At 40.0% G+C, this 26,348-nt stretch overlaps 1 protein-coding gene across 1 annotated transcript in view; it reads right to left on the bottom strand.

Moving 5' to 3' along the window:
- fig4a (FIG4 phosphoinositide 5-phosphatase a) overlaps window positions 1-26,348 on the bottom strand; it is a 127,648-nt gene that overhangs the window by 7,451 nt on the left and 93,849 nt on the right.

Genomic DNA, 26,348 nt, shown 5'->3' with positions numbered 1-26,348 from the left:
TTCAGACGAGTGTGTTTGTGAAGGTGTTTCCCTCCGCAGGGCATGTGCCGCGACTAAACTCCAGATGTGACTAATGCCACAGTTTCACCAGTGTAATTACAGTGCTGCAAGTAATGAGGTTTTCCACGTTTAAATATTTCATCAGTCGCGGGTCTCGTTGCGTTTATCGTATGCGAGCGAAACCCGTCCACGTGAGCCGCCGGCGCCGAGATCTCACGCATGAGGGATGAAGCTCCGCTCGGGAATAACAGGAGTGAAAAAACTGAGAGAAACGGAGGTGGAGAGAAGAGAAACACACAACAGAGAGAGAGGACTGTGAATGTGTTTCATTATGATCTGCTGCACGTCCATCAAAGCCTTTAGCGCTCAAAAATTCACTTTCTGGTTTATAACTTTTGAGCAAAATGCCTAGAAATATATATTTTTCTGATTGCTTGTGTCATGTAAAATTGTATATGCTTGCAGATTTCGGTTTCTTTCCAGGGAATGAATCAACTGATACCTAAAATACATTCAAAGTCACTTTAGACAAAAATAAAAGATACTATACTGAGATTGCCCTGGATAAAACTAATGAAATGGATTTTGATGCATAAAAAACATTTATGAGAAACACAGACACGTTTGATGGGGACATGAAGGCTGTATTATGCAAACGCTTCACAGGTCATAGTCACACCAAAACAAGAAAAGAAAATGAAAATTACAAATATATATTTAAAAAAAAAAGAAAAAAGAAAAGAAAAAGAAAGACAAAAAAAGACAAAAGAAAAAAATTATTAAAAAAAGATGAAAAATAGAAAGAAATTAAAGCTGCAAGCAGCGATGAAAGGGCCCTCGCACCCGTGCCATCAACACTCGGTGGCTTTAGGAAGACAGAGCATGGTTGGGAAATGTACATTTAAGGAGGTATATATAGTAAGAGTATGTCAAAGTCAGTTACAAAATGTTTTGTATAATGGTGATAATAGCATGCTTCATGACTCAGCTAAGTGTTGCTAGCATGTTTAGTGTGTTTCTAGCATGCTTAGTACACAATAATTATGTGGTTAGTACTGCATTACTGTGTTAACCATGTCAGTTTCTGTTGCCAGTAGGTGGCGTTATGACTATAACTGAATATGAGCTTGGATGTGTGTTCAGGACAGAACTCTTATCAAACGTGTGAAGTTTGGTGCAAATTGGACATTGCCTTCTTGAGTAACAACAAAGTCATGTTTCATTGAATTAGCATGCTTCAGCACTTAGCTAAGCATTGTTAGCATGTTTTAACATGTTTCTAGCATGTTTAGAACTCAATGGCATTTTTAACATGTTGCTAGAACGGCATCAACGTGTTAAACATGTCACTTCCTGTTGCCAGTTGGTGGCGCTATTACTATAATTGAACATTCTCATGTAGATGTGTTCAGGCCATGACTCTTATCAAAAGTGTGAAGTTTGGGGCAGATTGGACATTCCATGCCTGAGTTACAGCAAATTCCTATTTAATTGCAATAATAGCATGCTTTAGCACTTGGCTAAGAGTTTGCTAGCATGTTTTAGCATGTTTCTAGTATGTTGTTAGCATGTTTAACACTTGCTGGCACTTTTTTATATGTTATTAGGAGTCCATAACAGTGTTAAACATGTCACTTCCTGTTGCCAGCAGGTGGCGCTATGACTGTAACTGAATATAAGCATGGTCATGTGTTCAGGACAGAACGCTTATCAAAAGTGTGAAGTTTGGGGCAGATTGGACATTCCATGCCTGAGTTACAGCAAATTCATATTTAATTGCAGTAATATCATTCTTTAGCACTTAGCTAAGTGTTTTCTAGTATGTTTTAGCATGTCTATAGTATGTTGGTAGGATGTTTAGCACCTACTGGCATTTTTTTATATGTTATTAGGAGTCAAGAACAGTGTTAAACGTCACTTCCTGTTGCCAGCAGGTGGCGCTATGACTATAACTAAATATGAGCATGGACATGTGTTCAAGAGATAACTCTTATCAAACGTGTGACGTTTGGGGTAGATTGTACATTGCCTTCTTGAGTAACAACAAAGTCCTGTTTCATTGAATTAGCATGCTTTAGCACTTAGCTAAGTATTGCTAGTATGTTTTAACATGTTTCTAGCATGTTTAGAAGTCAATGGCATTTTTAACATGTTGCTAGAATGGCATCAACGTGTTAAACATGACATTTCCTGTTACCAGTAGGTGGCGCTATTACTATAACTGAATATTCTCATGTAGATATGTTCAGGACAGAACGCTTATCAAAAGTGTGAAGTTTGGGGCAGATTGGACATTCCATGCCTGAGTTACAGCAAATTCCTATTTAATTGCAATAATAGCATGCTTTAGCACTTAGCTAAGAGTTTGCTAGCATGTTTTAGCATGCTTTTAGTATGTTGTTAGCATGTTTAGCACTTGCTGGCACTTTTTTATATGTTATTAGGAGTCCATAACAGTGTTAAACATGTCACTTCCTGTTGCCAGCAGGTGGCGCTATGACTATAACTGAATATGAGCATGGTCATGTGTTCAGGACAGAACTCTAATCAAATGTGTGAAGTTTGGGGCAGATTGGACATTCCATGCCTGAGTTACAGCAACTTCCTGTTTCATGGCGAAACATCAAAATTTGTCAGGCCGCCGAGGACCCGCCCTTCGACGAAAACTCAAGATCTTCGCAATTTAACGTCGCAAAGGCCTTAAGATTACACTCACCAAATTTGAAGATGATCAGATTAAAACTGTAGGAGGAGTTCGTTAAAGTACGAGGCCTGAAAATGTCAAAAACTGCACAAAAATCTGGGAGGAAGTTCAAAATGGCTGACTTCCTGTTGGGTTTAGGGCTATGCTCCAAGAGACTTTTTTGTAGGTATTAGGTCATTACATGTATGTACCGAATTTCGTGCACGTACGTGGAAAGTTGCGGGAGGCGCACTCCGTTGAACTTTTATAGGTGGCGCTATCGAGCCATTTTGCCCCGTCCAATTCTGAAACCTATATCAGATGTAAATTTTCGCCAGTTCTGACGCGTGTGCAAAGTTTCGTGAGTTTTCGAGCATGTTTAGGCCCTCAAAAATGCAATTAAATGCGGAGAAGAATAATAATAATAATAATAATTAAAGCTGCAAGCAGCGATGAAAAGGGCCCTCGCACCCCTGCCACCGCCACCCGGCGCCTTTAGGAAATGCCTTAAGATTACACTCACCAAATTTGAAGAGGATCAGATCAAAACTGTAGGAGGAGTACGTTAAAGTACAACATCAGGAAATTACGAAAAATGTCCAAAATCTTGGAGGAAGTTCAAAATAGATCACTTCCTGTTGTGTTTAGGGCTATGCTCCAAGAGACTTTTCTGTAGGTATTGGGTCAATACATGCATGTACCAAATTTCATACCTGTACGTGAAACCAGGAGCCGGGGCAAAATGTGGGGGCAATAATTTACCGAATTTGCCCCCCCCAATTCTGAAAACCATATCACACGTAAATTTTCACCACTTCTGAGGCGTGTGCAAAGTTTCATGATTTTTCGAGCATGTTTTGTATTTGCCACACTTCCTGCTACCAGCAGATGGCGCTATTGCTATAACCAAATATGAGCATGGTCATGTGTTCAGGACAGGACTCTTATCAAACATGTGAAGTTTGGGACAGATTGGAAATTGTATGGCTGAGCTACTGCAGGCTGTCTGTGGTTGCCTAGCAACATCGGAACTGCATTCAACATTAATATTGAACTTATCTGATCATGTATATCACCAGAAGGCCGAAATTGGGTGAACGTTTGTCAGGCCGCCGAGGGCACACCCTTCGACGAAAACTCTAGATCTTCGCAATTTAACGTCACAAAGGCCTTAAGATTACACTCACCAAATTTGAAGAGGATCAAATCAAATCTGTAGGAGGAGTTCGTTAAAGTACAACATCAGGAAATTCCGAAAAATGCCCAAAATCTAGGAGGAAGTTCAAAATAGCTCACTTCCTGTTGTGTTTAGGGCTATGCTCCAAGAGACTTTTCTGTAGGTATTGGGTCATTACATGTATGTACCAAATTTCATACCTGTACATGAAACCAGGAGCCGGGGCAAAATGTGGGGGCAATAATTTACCGAATTTGCCCCCCCCAATTCTGAAAACCATATCACACGTAAATTTTCACCACTTCTGAAGCGTGTGCAAAGTTTCATGAGTTTTCGAGCATGTTTAGGCCCTCTAAAAAGCGATTCACTTTGGAGAAGAAGAAGAAGAATAATAATAAACGGAGCAAAAACAATAGGGTCCTCTCACCATCGGTGCTCGGGCCCTAATAATTAAAGCTGCAAGCAGCGATGAAAGGGCCCTCGCACCCGTGCCATCAACACTCTGTGGCTTTAGGAAGACAGAGCATGGTTGGGAAATGTACATTTAAGGAGGTATATATAGTAAGAGTATGTCAAAGTCAGTTACAAAATGTTTTGTATAATGGTGATAATAGCATGCTTCATGACTCAGCTAAGTGTTGCTAGCATGTTTAGTCTGTTTCTAGCATGCTTAGTACACAATAATTATGTGGTTAGTACTGCATTACTGTGTTAACCATGTCAGTTTCTGTTGCCAGTAGGTTGCGTTATGACTATAACTGAATATGAGCATGGATGTGTGTTCAGGACAGAACTCTTATCAAACGTGTGAAGTTTGGTGCAAATTGGACATTGCCTTCTTGAGTAACAACAAAGTCATGTTTCATTGAATTAGCGTTCTTTAGCACTTAGCTAAGCATTGTTAGCATGTTTTAACATGTTTCTAGCATGTTTAGAACTCAATGGCATTTTTAACATGTTGCTAGAACGGCATCAACGTGTTAAACATGTCACTTCCTGTTGCCAGTAGGTGGCGCTATTACTATAACTGAACATTCTCATGTAGATGTGTTCAGGCCATGACTCTTATCAAAAGTGTGAAGTTTGGGGCAGATTGGACATTCCATGCCTGAGTTACAGCAAATTCCTATTTAATTGCAATAATAGCATGCTTTAGCACTTAGCTAAGTGTTTGATAGCATGTTTTAGCATCTTTCTAGTATGTTGCTAGCCTGTTTAACACCTGCTGGCACTTTTTTATGTTATTAGGAGACCACAATAGTGTTAAACGTCACTTCCTGTTGCCAGCAGGTGGCATTATGACTATAACTGAATATGAGCATGGTCATGTGTTCAGTACAGAACTCTTATCAAACGTGTGAAGTTTGGGGCAAATTGGATATTCCATGCCTGAGTTACAGCAAATTCATATTTAATTGCAGTAATATCATTCTTTAGCACTTAGCTAAGTGTTTGCTAGTATGTTTTAACATGTCTCTAGTATGTTGGTAGGATGTTTAGCACCTACTGGCATTTTTTTATGTTATTAGGAGTCAAGAACAGTGTTAAACGTCACTTCATGTTGCCAGCAGGTGGCGCTATGACTAACTAAATATGAGCATGGACATGTGTTCAAGAGATAAGAGATAACTCAAGAGATAACTCTTACATTGCCTTCCTGAGTAACAACAAAGTCCTGTTTCATTGAATCAGCATGCTTTAGCACTTAGCTAAGTATTGCTAGCATGTTTTAATATGTTTCTAGCATGTTTAGAACTCAATGGCATTTTTAACATGTTGCTAGAACGGCATCAATGTGTTAAACATGTCACTTCCTGTTGCCAGTAGGTGGCGCTATTACTATAACTGAATTTTAGCATAGACATGTGTTCAGGCCATGATTCTTATCAAACGTGTGAAGTTTGGGGCAGATTGGACATTCCATGCCTGAGTTACAGCAAATTCCTATTTAATTGCAGTAATAGCATGCTTTAGTACTTAGCTAAGTGTTTGCTAGCATGTTTCTAGTATGTTGCTAACCTGTTTAGCACTTGCTGGCTCTTTTTTATATGTTATTAGGAGACCACAAGAGTGTTAAACATGTCACTTCCTGTTGCCAGTAGGTGGCGCTATTACTATAACTGAATTTGAGCATAGACACGTGTTCAGGCCATGACTCTTATCAAACGTGTGAAGTTTGGGGCAGATTGGACATTCCATGCCTGTGTTACAGCAAATTCCTATTTAATTGCAGCAATAGCATGCTTTAACACTTAGCTAAGTGTTTGCTAGCATGTTTTAGCATGTTTCTAGTATGTTGTTAGCATGTTAAGCACTTGCTGGCACTTTTTTTATACGTTTTTATATGTCCACAACAGTGTTTAACATGTCACTTCCTGTTGCCAGCAGGTGGCACTATGACTGTAACTGAATATGAGCATGGTCATGTGTTCAGGACAGAATGTTTATTAAAAGTGTGAAGTTTGGCGCAGATTGGACATTGCCTTCTTGAGTAACAACAACATCCTGTTTCATTGAATTAGCATGCTTTAGCACTTAGCTAAGTATTGCTAGCATGTTTTAACATGTTTCTAGCATGTTTAGAAGTCAATGGCATTTTTAACATGTTGCTAGAATGGCATCAACGTGTTAAACATGACACTTCCTGTTACCAGTAGGTGGCGCTATTACTATAACTGAATGTTCTCATGTAGATGTGTTCAGGACAGAACGCTTATCAAAAGTGTGAAGTTTGGGGCAGATTGGACATTCCATGCCTGAGTTACAGCAAATTCCTATTTAATTGCAATAATAGCATGCTTTAGCACTTAGCTAAGAGTTTGCTAGCATGTTTTAGCATGCTTCTAGTATGTTGTTAGCATGTTTAGCACTTGCTGGCACTTTTTTATATGTTATTAGGAGTCCATAACAGTGTTAAACATGTCACTTCCTGTTGCCAGCAGGTGGCGCTATGACTGTAACTGAATATGAGCATGGTCATGTGTTCAGGACAGAACGCTTATCAAAAGTGTGAAGTTTGGGGCAGATTGGACATTCCATGCCTGAGTTACAGCAACTTCCTGTTTCATGGCGAAACATCGAAATTTGTCAGGTCGCCGAGGACCCGCCCTTTGACGAAAACTCAAGATCTTCGCAATTTAACGTCGCAAAGGCCTTAAGATTACACTCACCAAATTTGAAGATGATCAGATTAAAACTGTAGGAGGAGTTCGTTAAAGTACGAGGCCTGAAAATAGCAAAAACTGCACAAAAATCTGAGAGGAAGTTCAAAATGGCTGACTTCCTGTTGTGTTTAGGGCTATGCTCCAAGAGACTTTTTTGTAGGTATTAGGTCATTACATGTATGTACCGAATTTCGTGCACGTACGTGGAACGTTGCGGGAGGCGCACTCCGTTGAACTTTTATAGGTGGCGCTATCGAGCCGTTTTGCCCCGTCCAATTCTGAAACCTATATCAGATGTAAATTTTCGCCAGTTCTGACGCGTGTGCAAAGTTTCGTGAGTTTTCGCGCATGTTTAGGCCCTCAAAAATGCAATTCAATGCGGAGAAGAAGAAGAATAATAATAATTAAAGCTGCAAGCAGCGATGAAAGGGCCCTCGCACCCGTGCCATCAACACTCGGTGGCTTTAGGAAGGCAGAGCATGGTTGGGAAATGTACATTTAAGGAGGTATATATAGTAAGAGTATGTCAAAGTCAGTTACAAAATGTTTTGTATAATGGTGATAATAGCATGCTTCATGACTCAGCTAAGTGTTGCTAGCATGTTCAGTTTGTTTCTAGCATGCTTAGTACACAATAATTATGTGGTTAGTACTGCATTACTGTGTTAACCATGTCAGTTTCTGTTGCCAGTAGGTGGCGTTATGACTATAACTGAATATGAGCATGGATGTGTGTTCAGGACAGAACTCTTATCAAACATGTGAAGTTTGGTGCAAATTGGACATTGCCTTCTTGAGTAACAACAAAGTCATGTTTCATTGAATTAGCATTCTTTAGAACTTAGCTAAGCATTGTTAGCATGTTTTAACATGTTGCTAGAACGGCATCAACGTGTTAAACATGTCACTTCCTGTTGCCAGTTGGTGGCGCTATTACTATAACTGAACATTCTCATGTAGATGTGTTCAGGCCATGACTCTTATCAAAAGTGTGAAGTTTGGGGCAGATTGGACATTCCATGCCTGAGTTACAGCAAATTCCTATTTAATTGCAATAATAGCATGCTTTAGCACTTGGCTAAGAGTTTGCTAGCATGTTTTAGCATGTTTCTAGTATGTTGTTAGCATGTTTAACACTTGCTGGCACTTTTTTATATGTTATTAGGAGTCCACAACAGTGTTAAACATGTCACTTCCTGTTGCCAGCAGGTGGCGCTATGACTGTAACTGAATATAAGCATGGTCATGTGTTCAGGACAGAACGCTTATCAAAAGTGTGAAGTTTGGGGCAGATTGGACATTCCATGCCTGAGTTACAGCAAATTCATATTTAATTGCAGTAATATCATTCTTTAGCACTTAGCTAAGTGTTTGCTATTATGTTTTAGCATGTCTCTAGTATGTTGGTAGGATGTTTAGCACCTACTGGCATTTTTGTATATGTTATTAGGAGTCAAGAACAGTGTTAAACGTCACTTCCTGTTGCCAGCAGGTGGCGCTATGACTATAACTAAATATGAGCATGGACATGTGTTCAAGAGATAACTCTTATCAAACGTGTGACGTTTGGGGTAGATTGTACATTGCCTTCTTGAGTAACAACAAAGTCCTGTTTCATTGAATTAGCATGCTTTAGCACTTAGCTAAGTATTGCTAGCATGTTTTAATATGTTTCTAGCATGTTTAGAACTCAATGGCATTTTTAACATGTTGCTAGAACGGCATCAACGTGTTAAACATGTCACTTCCTGTTGCCAGTAGGTGGCGCTATTACTATAACTGAATTTGAGCATAGGCATGCGTTCAGGCCATGATTCTTATCAAACATGTGAAGTTTGGGGCAGATTGGACGTTCCATGCCTGAGTTACAGCAAATTCCTATTTAATTGCAGTAATAGCATGCTTTATCACTTAGCTAAGTGTTTGCTAGCATGTTTCTAGTATGTTGCTAACCTGTTTAGCACTTGCTGGCTCTTTTATATATGTTATTAGGAGACCACAACAGTGTTAAACATGTCACTTCCTGTTGACAGCAGGTGGCGCTATTACTATAACTGAATATTCTCATGTAGATGTGTTCAGGCCATGACTCTTATCAAACGTGTGAAGTTTGGGGCAGATTGGACATTCCATGCCTGTGTTACAGCAAATTCCTATTTAATTGCAGCAATAGCATGCTTTAGCACTTAGCTAAGTGTTTGCTAGCATGTTTTAGCATGTTTCTAGTATGTTGTTAGCATGTTTAGCACTTGCTGGCACTTTTTTTATATGTTTTTATATGTCCACAACAGTGTTTAACATGTCACTTCCTGTTGCCAGCAGGTGGCACTATGACTGTAACTGAATATGAGCATGGTCATGTGTTCAGGACAGAACGTTTATTAAAAGTGTGAAGTTTGGCGCATATTGGACATTGCCTTCTTGAGTAACAACAACATCCTGTTTCATTGAATTAGCATGCTTTAGCACTTAGCTAAGTATTGCTAGCATGTTTTAACATGTTTCTAGCATGTTTAGACCTCAATGGCATTTTTAACATGTTGCTAGAATGGCATCAACGTGTTAAACATGACACTTCCTGTTGCCAGTAGGTGGCGCTATTACTATAACTGAATATTATCATGTAGATGTGTTCAGGACAGAACGCTTATCAAAAGTGTGAAGTTTGGGGCAGATTGGACATTCCATGCCTGAGTTACAGCAAATTCCTATTTAATTGCAATAATAGCATGCTTTAGCACTTAGCTAAGAGTTTGCTAGCATGTTTTAGCATGCTTCTAGTATGTTGTTAGCATGTTTCGCACTTGCTGGCACTTTTTTATATGTTATTAGGAGTCCATAACAGTGTTAAACATGTCACTTCCTGTTGCCAGCAGGTGGCGCTATGACTATAACTGAATATGAGCATGGCCATGTGTTCAGGACAGAACTCTTATCAAACGTGTGAAGTTTGGGGGAGATTGGACATTCCATGCCTGAGTTACAGCAACTTCCTGTTTCATGGCGAAACATCGAAATTTGTAAGGCCGCCGAGGACCCGCCCTTCGACGAAAACTCAAGATCTTCGCAATTTAACGTCGCAAAGGCCTTAAGATTACACTCACCAAATTTGAAGATGATCAGATTAAAACTGTAGGAGGAGTTCGTTAAAGTACGAGGCCTGAAAATGGCAAAAACTGCACAAAAATCTGAGAGGAAGTTCAAAATGGCTGACTTCCTGTTGTGTTTAGGGCTATGCTCCAAGAGACTTTTTTGTAGGTATTAGGTCATTACACGTATGTACCGAATTTCGTGCACGTACGTGGAACGTTGCAGGAGGCGCACTCCGTTGAACTTTTATAGGTGGCGCTATCGAGCCATTTTGCCCCGTCCAATTCTGAAACCTATATCAGATGTAAATTTTCGCCAGTTCTGACGCGTGTGCAAAGTTTCGTGAGTTTTCGCGCATGTTTAGGCCCTCAAAAATGCAATTCAATGCGGAGAAGAATAATAATAATAATAATAAACAGAGCAATTCCAAGAGGGTCCTCACACCATCGGTGCTCGGGCCCTAATAAACAGAGCAATTCCAAGAGGGTCCTCACACCATCGGTGCTCGGGCCCTAATAATAAACAGAGCAATTCCAAGAGGGTCCTCACACCATCGGTGCTCGGGCCCTAATAATAAACAGAGCAATTCCAAGAGGGTCCTCACACCATCGGTGCTCGGGCCCTAATTAAAGCTGCAAGCAGCGATGAAAGGGCCCTCGCACCCGTGCCATCAACACTCGGTGGCTTTAGGAAGACAGAGCATGGTTGGGAAATGTACATTTAAGGAGGTATATATAGTAAGAGTATGTCAAAGTCAGTTACAAAATGTTTTGTATAATGGTGATAATAGCATGCTTCATGACTCAGCTAAGTGTTGCTAGCATGTTTAGTCTGTTTCTAGCATGCTTAGTACACAATAATTATGTGGTTAGTACTGCATTACGGTGTTAACCATGTCAGTTTCTGTTGCCAGTAGGTGGCGTTATGGCTATAACTGAATATGAGCATGGATGTGTGTTCAGGACAGAACTCTTATCAAACGTGTGAAGTTTGGTGCAAATTGGACATTGCCTTCTTGAGTAACAACAAAGTCATGTTTCATTGAATTAACATTCTTTAGCACTTAGCTAAGCATTGTTAGCATGTTTTAACATGTTTCTAGCATGTTTAGAACTCAATGGCATTTTTAACATGTTGCTAGAACGGCATAAAAGTGTTAAACATGTCACTTCCTGTTGCCAGTAGGTGGCGCTATTACTATAACTGAATTTGAGCATAGACATGTGTTCAGGCCATGATTCTTATCAAATGTGTGAAGTTTGGGGCAGATTGGACATTCCATGCCTGAATTACAGCAAATTCCTATTTAATTGCAATAATAGCATGCTTTAGCACTTAGCTAAGAGTTTGCTAGCATGTTTTAGCATGTTTCTAGTATGTTGTTAGCATGTTTAGCACTTGCTGGCACTTTTTTATATGTTATTAGGAGTCCATAACAGTGTTAAACATGTCACTTCCTGCTGCCAGCAGGTGGCGCTATGACTGTAAGCATGATCATGTGTTCAGGACAGAACGCTTATCAAAAGTGTGAAGTTTGGGGCAGATTGGACATTCCTTGCCTGAGTTACAGCAAATTCATATTTAATTGCAGTAATATCATTCTTTAGCACTTAGCTAAGTGTTTGCTAGTATGTTTTAGCAAGTCTCTAGTATGTTGGTAGGATGTTTAGCACCTACTTGCATTTTTTTATATGTTATTAGGAGTCAAGAACAGTGTTAAACGTCACTTCCTGTTGCCAGCAGGTGGCGCTATGACTATAACTAAATATGAGCATGGACATGTGTTCAAGAGATAACTCTTATCAAACGTGTGAAGTTTGGGGTAGATTGTACATTGCCTTCTTGAGTAACAACAAAGTCCTGTTTCATTGAATTAGCATGGTTTAGCACTTAGCTAAGTACTGCTAGCATGTTTTAACATGTTTCTAGCATGTATAGAACTCAATGGCATTTTTAACATGTTGCTAGAACGGCATCAAAGTGTTAAACATGTCACTTCCTGTTGCCAGTAGGTGGTGCTATTACTATAACTGAATTTGAGCATAGACATGTGATCAGGCCATGATTCTTATCAAATGTGTGAAGTTTGGGGCAGATTGGACATTACATGCCTGAGTTACAGCAAATTCCTATTTAATTGCAGTAATAGCATGCTTTAGCACTTAGCTAAGTGTTTGCTAGCATGTTTCTAGTATGTTGCTAACCTGTTTAACACTTGTTGGCTCTTTTTTATATGTTATTAGGAGACCACAAGAGTGTTAAACATGTCACTTCCTGTTACCAGTAGGTGGCGCTATTACTATAACTGAATTTTCTCATGTAGATGTGTTCAGGACAGAACGCTTATCAAAAGTGTGAAGTTTGGGGCAGATTGGACATTCCATGCCTGAGTTACAGCAAATTCCTATTTAATTGCAATAATAGCATGCTTTAGCACTTAGCTAAGAGTTTGCTAGCATGTTTTAGCATGCTTCTATTATGTTGTTAGCATGTTTAGCACTTGCTGGCACTTTTTTATATGTTATTAGGAGTCCATATCAGTGTTAAACATGTCACTTCCTGTTGCCAGCAGGTGGCGCTATGACTGTAACTGAATATGAGCATGGTCATGTGTTCAGGACAGAACGCTTATCAAAAGTGTGAAGTTTGGGGCAGATTGGACATTCCATGCCTGAGTTACAGCAACTTCCTGTTTCATGGCGAAACATCGAAATTTGTCAGGCCGCCGAGGACCCGCCCTTTGACGAAAACTCAAGATCTTCGCAATTTAACGTCGCAAAGGCCTTAAGATTACACTCACCAAATTTGAAGATGATCAGATTAAAACTGTAGGAGGAGTTCGTTAAAGTACGAGGCCTGAAAATGGCAAAAACTGCACAAAAATCTGAGAGGAAGTTCAAAATGGCTGACTTCTTGTTGTGTTTAGGGCTATGCTCCAAGAGACTTTTTTGTAGGTATTAGGTCATTACATGTATGTACCGAATTTCGTGCACGTACGTGGAACGTTGCGGGAGGCGCACTCCGTTGAACTTTTATAGGTGGCGCTATCGAGCCATTTTGCCCCGTCCAATTCTGAAACCTATATCAGATGTAAATTTTCGCCAGTTCTGACGCGTGTGCAAAGTTTCGTGAGTTTTCGAGCATGTTTAGGCCCTCAAAAATGCAATTAAATGCGGAGAAGAATAATAATAATAATAATTAAAGCTGCAAGCAGCGATGAAAGGGCCCTCGCACCCGTGCCATCAACACTCGGTGGCTTTAGGAAGGCAGAGCATGGTTGGGAAATGTACATTTAAGGAGGGATATATAGTAAGAGTATGTCAAAGTCAGTTACAAAATGTTTTGTATAATGGTGATAATAGCATGCTTCATGACTCAGCTAAGTGTTGCTAGCATGTTTAGTCTGTTTCTAGCATGCTCAGTACACAATAATTATGTGGTTAGTACTGCATTACTGTGTTAACCATGTCAGTTTCTGTTGCCAGTAGGTGGCGTTATGACTATAACTGAATATGAGCATGGATGTGTGTTCAGGACAGAACTCTTATCAAACGTGTGAAGTTTGGTGCAAATTGGACATTGCCTTCTTGAGTAACAACAAAGTCATGTTTCATTGAATTAGCATTCTTTAGAACTTAGCTAAGCATTTAAGCATGTTTTAACATGTTTCTAGCATGTTTAGAACTCAATGGCATTTTTAACATGTTGCTAGAACGGCATCAACGTGTTAAACATGTCACTTCCTGTTGCCAGTTGGTGGCGCTATTACTATAACTGAACATTCTCATGTAGATGTGTTCAGGCCATGACTCTTATCAAAAGTGTGAAGTTTGGGGCAGATTGGACATTCCATGCCTGAGTTACAGCAAATTCCTATTTAATTGCAATAATAGCATGCTTTAGCACTTGGCTAAGAGTTTGCTAGCATGTTTTAGCATGTTTCTAGTATGTTGTTAGCATGTTTAACACTTGCTGGCACTTTTTTATATGTTATTAGGAGTCCATAACAGTGTTAAACATGTCACTTCCTGTTGCCAGCAGGTGGCGCTATGACTGTAACTGAATATAAGCATGGTCATGTGTTCAGGACAGAACGCTTATCAAAAGTGTGAAGTTTGGGGCAGATTGGACATTCCATGCCTGAGTTACAGCAAATTCATATTTAATTGCAGTAATATCATTCTTTAGCACTTAGCTAAGTGTTTGCTAGTATGTTTTAGCATGTCTCTAGTATGTTGGTAGGATGTTTAGCACCTACTGGCATTTTTTTATATGTTATTAGGAGTCAAGAACAGTGTTAAACGTCACTTCCTGTTGCCAGCAGGTGGCGCTATGACTATAACTAAATATGAGCATGGACATGTGTTCAAGAGATAACTCTTATCAAACGTGTGACGTTTGGGGTAGATTGTACATTGCCTTCTTGAGTAACAACAAAGTCCTGTTTCATTGAATTAGCATGCTTTAGCACTTAGCTAAGTATTGCTAGCATGTTTTAATATGTTTCTAGCATGTTTAGAACTCAATGGCATTTTTAACATGTTGCTAGAACGGCATCAACGTGTTAAACATGTCACTTCCTGTTGCCAGTAGGTGGCGCTATTACTATAACTGAATTTGAGCATAGACATGTGTTCAGGCCATGATTCTTATCAAACATGTGAAGTTTGGGGCAGATTGGACATTCCATGCCTGAGTTACAGCAAATTCCTATTTAATTGCAGTAATAGCATGCTTTAGCACTTAGCTAAGTGTTTGCTAGCATGTTTCTAGTATGTTGCTAACCTGTTTAGCACTTGCTGGCTCTTTTATATATGTTATTAGGAGACCACAACAGTGTTAAACATGTCACTTCCTGTTGACAGCAGGTGGCGCTATTACTATAACTGAATATTCTCATGTAGATGTGTTCAGGCCATGACTCTTATCAAACGTGTGAAGTTTGGGGCAGATTGGACATTCCATGCCTGTGTTACAGCAAATTCCTATTTAATTGCAGCAATAGCATGCTTTAACACTTAGCTAAGTGTTTGCTAGCATGTTTTAGCATGTTTCTAGTATGTTGTTAGCATGTTTAGCACTTTCTGGCACTTTTTTTTATATGTTTTTATATGTCCACAACAGTGTTTAACATGTCATTTCCTGTTGCCAGCAGGTGGCACTATGACTGTAACTGAATATGAGCATGGTCATGTGTTCAGGACAGAACGTTTATTAAAAGTGTGAAGTTTGGCGCAGATTGGACATTGCCTTCTTGAGTAACAACAACATCCTGTTTCATTGAATTAGCATGCTTTAGCACTTAGCTAAGTATTGCTAGCATGTTTTAACATGTTTCTAGCATGTTTAGAAGTCAATGGCATTTTTAACATGTTGCTAGAATGGCATCAACGTGTTAAACATGACACTTCCTGTTACCAGTAGGTGGCGCTATTACTATAACTGAATATTCTCATGTAGATATGTTCAGGACAGAACGCTTATCAAAAGTGTGAAGTTTGGGGCAGATTGGACATTCCATGCCTGAGTTACAGCAAATTCCTATTTAATTGCAATAATAGCATGCTTTAGCACTTAGCTAAGAGTTTGCTAGCATGTTTTAGCATGCTTCTAGTATGTTGTTAGCATGTTTAGCACTTGCTGGCACTTTTTTATATGTTATTAGGAGTCCATAACAGTGTTAAACATGTCACTTCCTGTTGCCAGCAGGTGGCGCTATGACTATAACTGAATATGAGCATGGTCATGTGTTCAGGACAGAACTCTTATCAAATGTGTGAAGTTTGGGGCAGATTGGACATTCCATGCCTGAGTTACAGCAACTTCCTGTTTCATGGCGAAACATCAAAATTTGTCAGGCCGCCGAGGACCCGCCCTTCGACGAAAACTCAAGATCTTCGCAATTTAACGTCGCAAAGGCCTTAAGATTACACTCACCAAATTTGAAGATGATCAGATTAAAACTGTAGGAGGAGTTCGTTAAAGTACGAGGCCTGAAAATGTCAAAAACTGCACAAAAATCTGGGAGGAAGTTCAAAATGGCTGACTTCCTGTTGTGTTTAGGGCTATGCTCCAAGAGACTTTTTTGTAGGTATTAGGTCATTACATGTATGTACCGAATTTCGTGCACGTACGTGGAACGTTGCGGGAGGCGCACTCCGTTGAACTTTTATAGGTGGCGCTATCGAGCCATTTTGCCCCGTCCAATTCTGAAACCTATATCAGATGTCAATTTTCGCCAGTTTTGACGCGTGTGCAAAGTTTCGTGAGTTTTCGAGCATGTTTAGGCCCTCAAAAATGCAATTCAATGCGGAGAAGAATAATAATAATAATAATAAACAGAGCAATTCCAAGAGGGTCCTCACACCATCGGTGCTCGGGCCCTAATAATTAAAGCTGCAAGCAGCGATGAAAGGGCCCTCGCACCCGTGCCATCAACACTCGGTGGCTTTAGGAAGGCAGAGCATGGTTGGGAAATGTACATTTAAGGAGGTATATATAGTAAGAGTATGTCAAAGTCAGTTACAAAATGTTTTGTATAATGGTGATAATAGCATGCTTCATGACTCAGCTAAGTGTTGCTAGCATGTTCAGTCTGTTTCTAGCATGCTTAGTACACAATAATTATGTGGTTAGTACTGCATTACTGTGTTAACCATGTCAGTTTCTGTTGCCAGTAGGTGGCGTTATGACTATAACTGAATATGAGCATGGATGTGTGTTCAGGACAGAACTCTTATCAAACGTGTGAAGTTTGGTGCAAATTGGACATTGCCTTCTTGAGTAACAACAAAGTCATGTTTCATTGAATTAGCATTCTTTAGAACTTAGCTAAGCATTGTTAGCATGTTTTAACATGTTGCTAGAACGGCATCAACGTGTTAAACATGTCACTTCCTGTTGCCAGTTGGTGGCGCTATTACTATAACTGAACATTCTCATGTAGATGTGTTCAGGCCATGACTCTTATCAAAAGTGTGAAGTTTGGGGCAGATTGGACATTCCATGCCTGAGTTACAGCAAATTCCTATTTAATTGCAATAATAGCATGCTTTAGCACTTGGCTAAGAGTTTGCTAGCATGTTTTAGCATGTTTCTAGTATGTTGTTAGCATGTTTAACACTTGCTGGCACTTTTTTATATGTTATTAGGAGTCCACAACAGTGTTAAACATGTCACTTCCTGTTGCCAGCAGGTGGCGCTATGACTGTAACTGAATATAAGCATGGTCATGTGTTCAGGACAGAACGCTTATCAAAAGTGTGAAGTTTGGGGCAGATTGGACATTCCATGCCTGAGTTACAGCAAATTCATATTTAATTGCAGTAATATCATTCTTTAGCACTTAGCTAAGTGTTTGCTATTATGTTTTAGCATGTCTCTAGTATGTTGGTAGGATGTTTAGCACCTACTGGCATTTTTTTATATGTTATTAGGAGTCAAGAACAGTGTTAAACGTCACTTCCTGTTGCCAGCAGGTGGCGCTACGACTATAACTAAATATGAGCATGGACATGTGTTCAAGAGATAACTCTTATCAAACGTGTGACGTTTGGGGTAGATTGTACATTGCCTTCTTGAGTAACAACAAAGTCCTGTTTCATTGAATTAGCATGCTTTAGCACTTAGCTAAGTATTGCTAGCATGTTTTAATATGTTTCTAGCATGTTTAGAACTCAATGGCATTTTTAACATGTTGCTAGAACGGCATCAACGTGTTAAACATGTCACTTCCTGTTGCCAGTAGGTGGCGCTATTACTATAACTGAATTTGAGCATAGGCATGCGTTCAGGCCATGATTCTTATCAAACATGTGAAGTTTGGGGCAGATTGGACGTTCCATGCCTGAGTTACAGCAAATTCCTATTTAATTGCAGTAATAGCATGCTTTATCACTTAGCTAAGTGTTTGCTAGCATGTTTCTAGTATGTTGCTAACCTGTTTAGCACTTGCTGGCTCTTTTATATATGTTATTAGGAGACCACAACAGTGTTAAACATGTCACTTCCTGTTGACAGCAGGTGGCGCTATTACTATAACTGAATATTCTCATGTAGATGTGTTCAGGCCATGACTCTTATCAAACGTGTGAAGTTTGGGGCAGATTGGACATTCCATGCCTGTGTTACAGCAAATTCCTATTTAATTGCAGCAATAGCATGCTTTAGCACTTAGCTAAGTGTTTGCTAGCATGTTTTAGCATGTTTCTAGTATGTTGTTAGCATGTTTAGCACTTGCTGGCACTTTTTTTATATGTTTTTATATGTCCACAACAGTGTTTAACATGTCACTTCCTGTTGCCAGCAGGTGGCACTATGACTGTAACTGAATATGAGCATGGTCATGTGTTCAGGACAGAACGTTTATTAAAAGTGTGAAGTTTGGCGCATATTGGACATTGCCTTCTTGAGTAACAACAACATCCTGTTTCATTGAATTAGCATGCTTTAGCACTTAGCTAAGTATTGCTAGCATGTTTTAACATGTTTCTAGCATGTTTAGACCTCAATGGCATTTTTAACATGTTGCTAGAATGGCATCAACGTGTTAAACATGACACTTCCTGTTGCCAGTAGGTGGCGCTATTACTATAACTGAATATTATCATGTAGATGTGTTCAGGACAGAACGCTTATCAAAAGTGTGAAGTTTGGGGCAGATTGGACATTCCATGCCTGAGTTACAGCAAATTCCTATTTAATTGCAATAATAGCATGCTTTAGCACTTAGCTAAGAGTTTGCTAGCATGTTTTAGCATGCTTCTAGTATGTTGTTAGCATGTTTCGCACTTGCTGGCACTTTTTTATATGTTATTAGGAGTCCATAACAGTGTTAAACATGTCACTTCCTGTTGCCAGCAGGTGGCGCTATGACTATAACTGAATATGAGCATGGCCATGTGTTCAGGACAGAACTCTTATCAAACGTGTGAAGTTTGGGGGAGATTGGACATTCCATGCCTGAGTTACAGCAACTTCCTGTTTCATGGCGAAACATCGAAATTTGTAAGGCCGCCGAGGACCCGCCCTTCGACGAAAACTCAAGATCTTCGCAATTTAACGTCGCAAAGGCCTTAAGATTACACTCACCAAATTTGAAGATGATCAGATTAAAACTGTAGGAGGAGTTCGTTAAAGTACGAGGCCTGAAAATGGCAAAAACTGCACAAAAATCTGAGAGGAAGTTCAAAATGGCTGACTTCCTGTTGTGTTTAGGGCTATGCTCCAAGCGACTTTTTTGTAGGTATTAGGTCATTACACGTATGTACCGAATTTCGTGCACGTACGTGGAACGTTGCAGGAGGCGCACTCCGTTGAACTTTTATAGGTGGCGCTATCGAGCCATTTTGCCCCGTCCAATTCTGAAACCTATATCAGATGTAAATTTTCGCCAGTTCTGACGCGTGTGCAAAGTTTCGTGAGTTTTCGCGCATGTTTAGGCCCTCAAAAATGCAATTCAATGCGGAGAAGAATAATAATAATAATAATTAAAGCTGCAAGCAGCGATGAAAGGGCCCTCGCACCCGTGCCATCAACACTCGGTGGCTTTAGGAAGACAGAGCATGGTTGGGAAATGTACATTTAAGGAGGTATATATAGTAAGAGTATGTCAAAGTCAGTTACAAAATGTTTTGTATAATGGTGATAATAGCATGCTTCATGACTCAGCTAAGTGTTGCTAGCATGTTTAGTCTGTTTCTAGCATGCTCAGTACACAATAATTATGTGGTTAGTACTGCATTACTGTGTTAACCATGTCAGTTTCTGTTGCCAGTAGGTGGCGTTATGACTATAACTGAATATGAGCATGGATGTGTGTTCAGGACAGAACTCTTATCAAACGTGTGAAGTTTGGTGCAAATTGGACATTGCCTTCTTGAGTAACAACAAAGTCATGTTTCATTGAATTAGCATTCTTTAGCACTTAGCTAAGCATTGTTAGCATGTTTTAACATGTTTCTAGCATGTTTAGAACTCAATGGCATTTTTAACATGTTGCTAGAACGGCATCAACATGTTAAACATCACTTCCTGTTGCCAGTAGGTGGCGCTATTACTATAACTGAACATTCTCATGTAGATGTGTTCAGGCCATGACTCTTATCAAAAGTGTGAAGTTTGTGGCAGATTGGACATTCCATGCCTGAGTTACAGCAAATTCCAATTTAATTGCAATAATAGCATGCTTTAGCACTTAGCTAAGAGTTTGCTAGCATGTTTTAGCATGTTTCTAGTATGTTGTTAGCATGTTTAACACTTGCTGGCACTTTTTTATGTTATTAGGAGTCCATAACAGTGTTAAACATGTCACTTCCTGTTGCCAGCAGGTGGCGCTATGACTGTAATTGAATATAAGCATTGGTCATGTGTTCAGGACAGAACGCTTATCAAAAGTGTGAAGTTTGGGGCAGATTGGACATTCCATGCCTGAGTTACAGCAAATTCCTATTTAATTGCAGTAATATCATTCTTTAGCATTTAGCTAAGAGTTTGCTAGCATGTTTTAGCATGCTTCTAGTATGTTGTTAGCATGTTTAGCACTTGCTGGCACTTTTTTATATGTTATTAGGAGTCCATAACAGTGTTAAACATGTCACTTCCTGTTGCCAGCAGGTGGCGCTATGACTATAACTGAATATGAGCATGGTCATGTGTTCAGGACAGAACTCTTATCAAACGTGTGAAGTTTGGGGCAGATTGGACATTCCATGCCTGAGTTACAGCAACTTCCTGTTTCATGGTGAAACATCGAAATTTGTCAGGCCGCCGAGGACCCGCCCTTCGACGAAAACTCAAGATCTTCGCAATTTAACGTCGCAAAGGCCTTAAGATTACACTCACCAAATTTGAAGATGATCAGATTAAAACTGTAGGAGGAGTTCGTTAAAGTACGAGGCCTGAAAATGGCAAAAACTGCACAAAAATCTGAGAGGAAGTTCAAAATGGCTGACTTCCTGTTGTGTTTAGGGCTATGCTCCAAGAGACTTTTTTGTAGGTATTAGGTCATTACATGTATGTACCGAATTTCGTGCACGTACGTGGAACGTTGCGGGAGGCGCACTCCGTTGAACTTTTATAGGTGGCGCTATCGAGCCATTTTGCCCCGTCCAATTCTGAAACCTATATCAGATGTAAATTTTCGCCAGTTCTGACGCGTGTGCAAAGTTTTGTGAGTTTTCGAGCATGTTTAGGCCCTCAAAAATGCAATTAAATGCGGAGAAGAATAATAATAATAATAATAAACAGAGCAATTCCAAGAGGGTCCTCACACCATCGGTGCTCGGGCCCTAATAAACAGAGCAATTCCAAGAGGGTCCTCACACCATCGGTGCTCGGGCCCTAAAAAATGATATAAAAAAACAAATAAAAGATTTGGTTTTAAAACAAAACTCACTATTTGCTGTTGCCACAAATTGTGAAAAGCACCACCTACTAGTAAAACTAGAAACTAAATCCGTCATAAAATCACAGTTCTGCTGTCGTCTGATTATTAATATCAATCTCACTATGCAGTTTTTTAGACTAGCGTTTGCTTGTTGACTTTTGCTCTTTACAACTTTAATGCATGGGTTTATATTGATGAATGATCTACGTACTGTTTATTTAGTGTACAGCGCTTTGAGAATCTACGATATAAAATAAAGTTTATTATTATTATCATCATTATTATTATGATTAAATGTGATGTGCATGGCGTCAGTACGATGTCTGGTGCTGTAATCGCTGTTTTTAGTGCAGGAAAGCTTGACTAACATGACGGACTATGGCCTGTTATCAGTCTAAACTCCTGATTTCCACACTCGCCTCGTTCGACCTCAAACCAGTCTCTACTGCTGCTTCTCACAATCACATTTTGACCTTATTTACATGCTCTACTGACCACACACTGGACACTCACTACACCTCAGATCACTTTCTGCTCACTCTTAACCTCAACCTTCTGGTCTCTCTCTCTCGTGAATCAACACTGAAGTGAGTTAAACTGCAGTTCATCCACTGGCCACTAGAGGCCGGCTGCAGAAGAGACTCAATCCCATAGAGCCCCATGTTAAAATACCCAACTTTACAGCAGAATAAAACATGTTTACAGTCTGGTGCAAAAAGTGGGTTTGGTTTATATATAGTCAAACCAAAATGTATTCAGACACCTTCAACATTTCTCACATTATCACAGTTTATTCGCTATAATGTAGAAAATGGTAATAAAATATGAGTAATGAACTCAGTTGATATTTGACTGGTTTTGTCCGTCCTTCTGTTAGACTGTCTCACACATGAATTATGTTGAATATCTGTCAGCTGTTAAATTTAACTACCCAATTAGATAATACCAGTTTAGCTCAACCAATCACCAAGCAATGCTTCATTGTGTTCAGTCTGTGTGTGAAAAGAGCATTAGCAATTAAAGACAACACACTTCAGCAGAACATGATCAGCTCAAAGTGTCCCAATCATTTCTGCTCCCACACTTTCACTGTTAGTCGCTGTATTAAGAATTTTTGGGTATAATATGTCACAGTTTACTTTATTTTTCTATCCTTGCTTACATAAATGAACTATAGTGTCCTGATCACACTAGTAAAAAAATATCAAACATGATATCTGGTGTCAAAAATAGTCTAATTTTTAATTTGACTGTAGCAAATTCTGCCCTTCATGACGACTGTGAACGGGGTGAATATTTTTATAACTCATCCATTTAAATGATATTAAGCCTTAAAGGGGGGGTGAAATGCTATTTCATGCATACTGAGTTTTTTACACTGTTAAAGAGTTGGATTCCCATGCTAAACATGGACAAAGTTTCAAAAATTAAATTGTACGTTTGAAGGAGTATTTCTGTGCCAAAAATTGTCCTTCCGGTTTGTCACAAGTTTCGGAAAGTTTTTTTCGAGTATGGGCATGTGTGACGTCAGATGTAACGGAATTTCCTTATACGGGTCCTAAGGGCACTTCTCCGGTAAGATCGCGGGCGCGCGCGCACTCGTAGACCAGAGCAAGAGAGCGAAAGCAGTACCTCATCTAAGCGCTCTGCTCGGCTTTAGGGAAGTCAGTGTCACCAAAGAAGTGGGTTTTTGGTTGCCAGGGCAAGACAAACCTGCACAGATTCCCAAAGAACCCAGCGTTAAGGGAATAGTGGATGCAGTTTGTTTTTCCGGGGCAAAAACGAGTTGAGCAAGACTGTTTCCCTGCATTTCGACGATGATTGTTTTATAAACAAAGCCCAGATCACGGATTTGCAGATCGTCTAATGCTTAAGGATCGAGCAGTCACAATGATAAAGGTCCGCAGTCGTGCGTTGGAACCGCAGGCGGTGAGTAAAACTGTTGAACAAATGTCTCTGTGTGTTGTTAACGTTACTAGCTCGGCGCGTTAGCACAGCTTTAGCACATCGCCCACACGGCCCGCCCCCAGCCGCTCGGTTTTTTCCGGAAAGACTCGGTACGGTCTATCTTTCACTTATAAATATAATAAAACTAAAGACTTTTTGGAGATATGAATGATGCAATACTACTCTATAGGTACTCAAGATTAACAGGAGATTGAGTGAAAATGAGCATTTCACCCCCCCTTTAAAGTTGTGCATAATTAAGGGTGTGGCCACTTGAGTGACAGGTGGATTGCCGCTGATGTCACTACTAGCCGTTTGTCTGCTGTGTGTTAGCGTCACGTCACCTCAGCTAATCCGCCTCGCTGCACATTTACGGTTATCCGGGAGTGACGCTGCCAAGATGGCGACGGCCGGCTCCGCCCACTTTGAGCTTTGAAAACGCTCTTCAGAAACACTACGGGTGACGTCACGCACACTACGTCCATATTTACAGTCTATGATCAGAACACAACACACACTCCTCCACAGGCCACTTTTCAGCGTGGTTTGTATCATTCCCTTCTCTGCTAATATCTCTACTGCTAAAATGACTTGCTACCACAACAAAATGTAAAATTTTCTGACTCTCGCACCCTTTTCAAAACCTTCTCCTCTCTTCTTATCCCTCCTCCTCCTCCTCCATCGATGGTTCGTACAGATACTGTAAAATGAAATTCCAGGATCTTCCAGGAAAAATTCCCATTTTTTTTAATCTAGAAAAAGTAAAAAGATAAATAAAAATAAACTAATAAAACAAAATAGTGCAGCACATGCAATGACGGTGGAAACTTTAACCATTGAAAGGATACTATGATAAAGATATTGCTTTCCTTATTCAAACTGATTTATTTCCATGAATATATGATTGACCTGAAGAATGAAAGCTGTATCATACACTTGGATATTTATATGAGCAATATTACGCTCATAACCATGTGAGAAATGGCTCTATAACTGTATCGGACGGGTTGCAGCATTCATTTTTGTGTGAAAAGACTGTTTTACAACAGTCTATTTTATCAATAAACACTAATTTTACATATATTGTCTTTCAATAATTCAAGCACTTTTCCAGTATATTTTCTGAAATATGGCTGTTCTCAAGGGTTTTCCAGGACTTACATTTCAAAAAGTAAAATTCAAGCACCTTGTACGAACCCTGTCGACCCTAACAGCTGACGACTTCTCTATAAATAAAACAACCATCAGCGGGCAATTTTCCACACCACAATTTGACACACATCTAAACAGCGAACACACACATTCTCCCCTCTTTCTCTCTGCTCTCGGAAGCAGAAGTCTCTAAACTCGTCCTTTCCAATCGCCCTTCACCTGTCCACTTGACCCGATCCCCACTCGTCTCCTTCAAGCCATTTCTTCCTCAGTTGTACCAGCACTCACTCATATCATCAACACCTCTCTTTACAGTGATACTTTTCCCAAAGCATTTGAGCAGACTCGGTAACCCCACTGCTTAAGAAACCCACTCTATATCCAGCACTAGAAAATTACAGACCGGTATCCCTTCTTCCATTCATTGTGAAGACACTTGAACGAGTCCCTCAATCTTTCTTGCACAGAACAACCTCCTGGACAACAACCAGTCTGGTTTCAAAAGCGGACACTCAACTGAGTCTGCCCTGCTCTCGGTTATTGAAGCTCTGAGACTGAAAAGAGTAGCTTCCAAATCCTCAGTTCTCATCTTGCTGGATCTGTCTGCTGCTTTTGACGCGGTTAACCACCAGATCCTCCAGTCAATCCTCAGGATAAAGGGCATCTCAGGAACCGCAGAACTCAGGAGTCCTTCAGGGTGTCGTGGAGGGGTGAGGTGCCTCAGGGCTCAGTGCTGGGACCGCTTCTCTTCTGCATCTACATGTCATCACTGGGATCTTTCATTCAGAAACATGGTTTTTCCCATCACTACTATGCTGACAACACACAACTCTTTCTCTCATTCCAACCAGAGGATCTGACGGACATTTCTTGCTGGATGAAGGACCACCAGCTTCAACTCAACCTTGTGAAGACAGAACTACTATTAGTCTCGGCCAATCCAACACTTCAGCACAACTTCTCCATTCAGCTATAGGCTCATCATCCATAACTCCATCCAGGACAGCCAGGAACCTTGGAGTCGTGATTGATTATTTGCATTATTTTCCTGTTATCTCTGTAAAGCTGCTTTGAAACAACCTGTATTGTAAAACGCGCTATATAAATAAAGCTGACTTGATGCATATATACAGGAATCATGGAGTTCAATTTAATACCTTTTAAGACCTGTTTGAAGACTCTTTCCATACATTTTAAGACCTCATCGCCACTTCAAGTTTTACCCGGTTACATCAGCGACACTTTAACTTACTATGTATTGATTTTAAGATAGCACAACTAAACAGTCTTAGTTTGTGATAACTCCTTATCTGTGCAACATAATTCAGAACGGTGTGAATGAAGCACAAGATAATTAAAATTCTTTGGACAAATATACATAATGAAAAGATGATACAAAATGTAATACCTTGGAGGGTATGGTAATATCATGTAAGGGCCTTAATTTTCTCTAAATTTATTTATCAACTTTTAATACTTTTTAGAGACCCCGCAGACACCCTGTGACGATCAGTTGAACGTCACACACCACATTGCTAGAACTGCAGATTTGCCTTATACAACATGAGGAGGATCAGGCCCTTCATATCGGAGCTACACAACTCCTGGTCCAAGCTCTTGTTCTCTCCAGACTGGACTATTGTAATGCTCTCTCCTTCCAGCTTCACTGTCAAACCTCTGCAACTGATCCAGAATCCAGAAGAGTGTCTTTATCGAGCCGAAGAGACACACGCCATAAACTTTCACCGG

The sequence above is a fragment of the Squalius cephalus genome, assembly GCF_949319135.1.
Source record: "Squalius cephalus genome assembly, chromosome: 12".
NCBI lineage: Eukaryota > Metazoa > Chordata > Actinopteri > Cypriniformes > Leuciscidae > Squalius > Squalius cephalus.
Note: the sequence above shows the minus strand (reverse complement) of the source record. Positions and strands in the feature narration are given on the sequence as shown.